The following is a 6258-nucleotide window of genomic DNA, read 5'->3' on the forward strand; positions in this document are numbered from 1 at the left end:
GACAAAAAGACATTACCTCACATTTTCCTCATATCAAAGATAGAAATAAAATAAAATAAAACCATAAAAATAAAACGAGGTGAAAATAATCAAAATTAAAAATGTAATACAAAGAAAACTATCGAATATAGAAAAAAAATTTGTGCGAAAAACTTCGTAAAGACACATTCCCTTGTAATTGGGAGATGTCTTCATAGATTTCCCTCACAATAAAATTTTCTTATTAAATATATATAGGGAAAATGTTGATTAATATAAAAATAAGGTGTAAATAATAATATATATATGCGTGAAAAAAATAGTAATAATAAAGATAATCAAGTTCGATTGCAAATCTAAAATACGAGTTAAACATCAGTAGCCTACTAGCATAAACAAGGGACCAACATGCAAGCTTTCTAAACCAACCACCAAGATTAAAAATACCATCCAAATAAGAGGGTAAATAAATAAGGTTGAAATGTAAATAGTGAAAAATATATGTACCAGATGCAAATATACCGTAAGCAAGATCAGTGACTAAAATAAAATAAAGTGTTAGTTAAGATGCTAAAAGGTAAATACAGAAGATTAAATGTTGGAATTAAAAGGACTGAAATAAAATGTAGGAAAATTAAAGGGTAGAAAAATAAAGTGCTGAATTAAAGTGTTGAAAAAAAATTAAAATAAAATAAATTGTATAAATTTAAAAAGTAGGGAGTTGTTTGTGTGCAATAAAACAAAGCGTTAGTAAGTTAATAATAATGGTAAAAATAAAAAAATTTAATATGTTAATAAGAACAACTAAATAAAGGTTAATATGTTAGTTCGACTAATAAAATAAATATTAGGATGTTAGTAAGTCAGTGACTAAAATAAAAGAAAAGAAAGTAAAGTGACAAAATCAAAAATAAATAAAACAAGAAATATAACATGTTAGTGACAAAATCAAAAATAAATAAAACAAGAAATATAACATGTTAGTGACTAAATTAAAAATAATGAAACTGAAGTGCAGAAAATGAAATAAATAAAACGAATAGATTCAGGGACTGGAATGTAAAAACACACCAATCTTACGGGGGGTTTAATATGATTAAACGCAGATATTTAGTGAACATTATATAAAAACACGGCAAAAGTTAGAGGGCTTTAACGTGATTAAACGTACAGATTTGGTGGCCGTTTTATAAAAATACGACAAAGATCAGAGGACTTAAAAGTGATTTTTCCCAATTTTAGGTAAAAAAACCCTAGCCTCATTTCAAAAAACAACTTCCCTTATTTTTTTTTCTCTCCTTCTCTCTTTATCTCTCGCCGGCCTCCCTATTCGAAGCCACCAAAAACGACTAGCCACCGTAGATCGGTGGTCGAACTCCACTCCGACGAGACCTTCGACCTTCCTCTTCCACCTAGGCCCTAAACCATGATCTAAAAGAACCTTAAAAAAAGTGTTTATCCTCTTTAATCCCTCGGTCGAAACCCAAGCTCCCCTAGATCGGTGGCTTTTCACCTCTAGGCCACCACCAACGGTGATCGATCTAGCCAAAACAAACCTAAAAAGCACAAAGTTCACACCTTTCCTAAAGCTTTAACCCAAAACCTATTTCCAAACAAACTAAGACCTTTAACGGCTGGTAAGTTCTCACATTTGGACTTTCGACCACCTAGAACGCCTAAAGGAGACCCCTTTGCCCCCGACAGCCTTCGACTGGAGAAAACCCCCCAAACCGAAGGTAAAAACTCTACCTTTTTCTATTTTATTTATTTATTATATATATAATATATATTGAAAAGAAAGAGATAAAAATTACATGCAAAAGGTAGAAGATACCTTTGAAATCGATTGTTACTTCTGATTTTTTTGCATTTTGTATTGCTTTTTTTTCTAATCGTTTCAAGCTGACCAATACAATGTTGATGAGGTTTTATTTATAACCCTTTTGTTTACATAAAAAAAGAAAAATAATATGTTTTCTGCTTGTGTTTTTGTTGCATGGCTGAGAGGGGAAAGACTCATTTCGATTAAAATCATGGCTGATTCGGGCAATGTGCATGTATGAGCCTCATTTGGTGACCGGCGCGAATCTCACCAGGCAGTGACATCAGGCGACAAATGAGCATGGATCGAACTTGGCAGATTTAACGGTTGGGATCCTTCAGAGGCGGCGGGGGCTGGATGGAAAAAGAAAGGTAGAATCCCTAGTTGCATTCCTTATTTTATGGACCGTTGGATGGGTCCAGATCTAAGGGCTAGGAATCAGGGTGCTGAATGCATTAAGTGGGAAACCCTAACTGTTTCCAAGCCTTCATATGTGGGCCTGGTTTGTTTTGGGCTCTGGGGATTTTGTATTTGGACTTGGGTTGTGTGACATGTACATGTAACAAAATATTAAGATTTTATTTATTTATTTATGTTCATATTCATCTATCATACCTCATGCTTTAAACCGAACATGCAATGCCAATTATAATCTAACAATGTTATAACCTAATAATAATATATGCAATATCTAAACGATAAACATACAACCATAGCATTAAAGCCAGCACATACCATAACTTTATAACAATGCAACGTAAAAAAATTTATAAAATGAAACAATGATAATTAAAAAGGAGAGAGTTAAATTGAGGCTCGGACTAAATATTGTGTCTACAACCAATACCACTGCCAATATCCTATTAGAACATGTTTGCACTGCTTCTATTGTTTTTTATTATTTGAAGATAAAGGAGAGAGAAATCTTATGCATATATAAAGAGGAAAGCTTCAGTATCATATTATGTGAGATGACAATGGAAAATACAAGTGCAAGAATATAATTTCGCCCATATAATGCGTTAGCTAATGGGTTCTTTGATCAATATATTTCTTAACAAGAACGTCGAGTATCAAATTGAAAATCTTCAAGGAAGATTGGGTGTTCAACCTACAAGCCAAATCAATAATCTTGAGCTTGGCATTTCGTCAAACAGTTGATTGGCATCACTGAAACATCTATGGATTTGCAAGGAAGATGAAAGTATACAACTACGGTTTAACCTATATATTAGTTTTGTTAAAAACAGAACAAGTTCTCAAGTTAGCTAGGTGGTTGAGTACTTAATATTTGTTCAAATCTCATGAGAAGCAATTTTTAATCAAATACATCTGATAAAATGACGTCATCTTGATAAGGGAGTCACATCATCACCGTCACGGCACAGAGATGCCATGTCATCATGCCGTTATTGGATTAACGGCAGGGTGACATAAGGATGGTATAATTGGAGTTAAACATAAATGTCAGTGTTAAAATTGTCAAAATTGAAACGTTAGTGACATTTTTGAGCCTGCACTTAAAGGTTAGTGGTATTTGAAGTAGTTAACCTTTTTTTATTAAAGAAATTAAATTTAACTGCATTTTAATATATATCATAATAATATCTATAATTAATTTATTGGTTTCTAATGAAAAAATTTTCTATCTTTTGTTATTTACTAATGTTATGAAATTATATATTTTATTAATAATTTTAGTTGATTAGCAAATTATGATAAATTTTGTATACCATAAACATCACTTAAATTATTATTTTTGAATATATCATTGTATCATTTTTTACGGAATAAAGTAATATGTTAATTATTTAAATATATAAAATATTTTTGAATTCAACCAACATCTCCACTTATCAATATGCTTTTGTAACCCTAGTATCTCATATAAGTCATCATCCACACAATCTAATCGATAAAAGTTAAATAATATATGTTCTAATCAAGTGATGGTATATTCATATAAGTCATCATCCACACAATCTCATCAATAAAAGTTAAATAGTATATGTTTCAATCAGTGATGGCATATTAGAAAGTCTAGTTATATCAATGTATACAATCTCCTATTGATAAGATCATTAGTCATATATTCTATGATATTTTCTCATACTTGAATAACTAAAATTGCTTAAATCATGGATTTTGATTATATTTCGTATTTTGAGGATTAGGTTGAAGATTAGTTTAAACAGTTCAAAATTTAATGATTAGCATGATCTAAGATACGCCAATTTATTTATTCTAATGATAAAATCCTCCTGTCATGAAGAAAGACTCCACAGTCCACAAAGTGTGCAAGTTTCAGAAATTATTGTATGGTTTAAAGCAATCTACAAGGGCTTGGATAGATAGGTTTTCCAAAGTGATAATTGGAAAAGGTTACAAGTAATGTCAAATCGACCACACTTTATTCATCAAGTAAATGAAAACAGAAAAAGAACCATTCTGGTTGTGTAGGTGGATAACATAATAGTCACCAGAGAAGATGTTGAAATAAAGAGGCTAAAAATTTCTCCAGCCAAGGAGTTTGAAACCAAATACCTTGGCAGTCTGAGGTATATTTTTAGAAATAGAAGTGGCGAGATCCGTGGCTAGGGTCGTAATTTCAAAGGAAATACATATTTTAAATTCTTCTACTAGGCCTATTTAAATGAGACGTGTATATCTCTTCTAATTAATCAAGAAATACAGAATATCACTTTGATCTCTGTTCCTAAATCCTTACTTTCTACATAAAGAGGGTAGTTGTTTGATTTTTCAATCAATAGAAGTTCCGATAGGCTAACGATCATCAGGTGATTTGATCAGTTCTTTCTTCGCTTAAATCAAATATATATTTTTACCACAATGTGTTGATCTGTATGTTTTCTTGGTCTGTTTGTTTTCTTGGCACAGGGAGGATGTTGATCTGTTTGTTTTCTTCAGACTTGGCATTAAATCTTGAAGGTTCAGTCTCCACTAGCTATGATGGTTTCAGTCAGAGTATAGAACCAATAAAATGTCTCGAATGAAATTAACAGCAGAGACGATATTTTAAAGATCTAGTGTCTTGGATATTAATTTAAAGATCGAACTCGAATTCAGTTGATCTTGGTTACACCCGATTTTGTAGTAACGTAGCATTGGTTATCTTCTTGCAGGGAAAATCTATTGCAGTTGTGATAACAACACTAAGGGGCCTCCTTTAATTTTCGAACTCAATGTAACAAAGAAAAGCTTTTGATCTGTTTGCGTGGTTGGTGATTAAAAGCAGGTCTAGGCGTGAGGTTTAATACGATTGAATTTCTCCTAATTCTACTCCGCTTCTGTTTGGTTACCGATAAATCTTTTGGTTCCTTTTTGTTGTTTTTGTTTCTGAGTCTTTTGATTTTTTTTTAGTGAAAGAAAGGAAAAAACAAGAGATTTTTTTTATAGACCTTTTGATGTTCTTGAAGTCATTGGTAAGGGAAGCTATGGAGTAATTCGTACGGACTGCAGCGCTCGACACATATATCAAGGAGAAGGTGGCAATAAAGCAAATAATGGATCTGTTTGAGCATATGTCCGACGCAACTAGGATTTTTACGTGAAGTAAAGCTGCTAGACTTCTTAGACATTCCAAAACTGTTGAAATTAAACATATAATGTTGCCACCTTCAAAGAGGGACATATGCTCAAATACATCTTGTATTTTCTTTATGGCCACTTTCTCCCCGGTATATGTATACGTTGTCCTTGGAGGACTATGTTGCCAGAGCTTTGTGGATATTTCGTTTCTAAGGTAGGGCTTTTCCGTCATGAGTGGCTTTTAGTTTAATATGATGAAGTATGATATTGTATTAGGTCTGTATGAGATTTGTTGTTTAGTATCTTCTTACAAGTTCAATGTGTCAGATTTTCTTTGGGGTTATTTCAACGTTCACTTACAAGTTCAATGTTGTATTAGGTCTGTATGAGATTTGTTGTTTAGGTTATTTCAACGTTACCTGGGTGTCTAAGAAGTCTTAGCAGCTATGGAGTAGTTTGTGCAGTGCTCAATACACGTTCCGGGGAGAAAATGGTGATAATGAAAATACACTATGTATTTGAGCATATGGTCGATATTAGGATTTTAAGTTAAGATTTTGAGAGTTCTTAGATATCCCATTGTTGTTGAAATTAAACATATAATGTTGTCACCATCAAAGAGGGAGTTCGAAGACTTATTTGTAGTTTTGATCTCCCTATTTGATAGTGGCAATATTATATGTTTAATTTCAACGAATATCTGGACGTCTAAGAAGTTTCAACAGCTTTACTTTGCGCAAAATCCTAATTGCATCGGATATATGGTCAAATTCATTCTGTTGATGCAAAGCTCCTGCAGACGCAAACCCAGTTTGGTGCAATTGGTGCTCCTGCAATCGTCGTCGTAGCTCATCGAAATGTAGGGATGATGCAGTATGGATTATCATGAAACGATAGTCCCGCTTGGT

This window comes from Hibiscus syriacus, unplaced genomic scaffold (assembly GCF_006381635.1).
Source record: "Hibiscus syriacus cultivar Baekdansim isolate YM2019G1 unplaced genomic scaffold, ASM638163v2 tig00116959_pilon, whole genome shotgun sequence".
Taxonomy (NCBI): Eukaryota; Viridiplantae; Streptophyta; class Magnoliopsida; order Malvales; family Malvaceae; genus Hibiscus; species Hibiscus syriacus.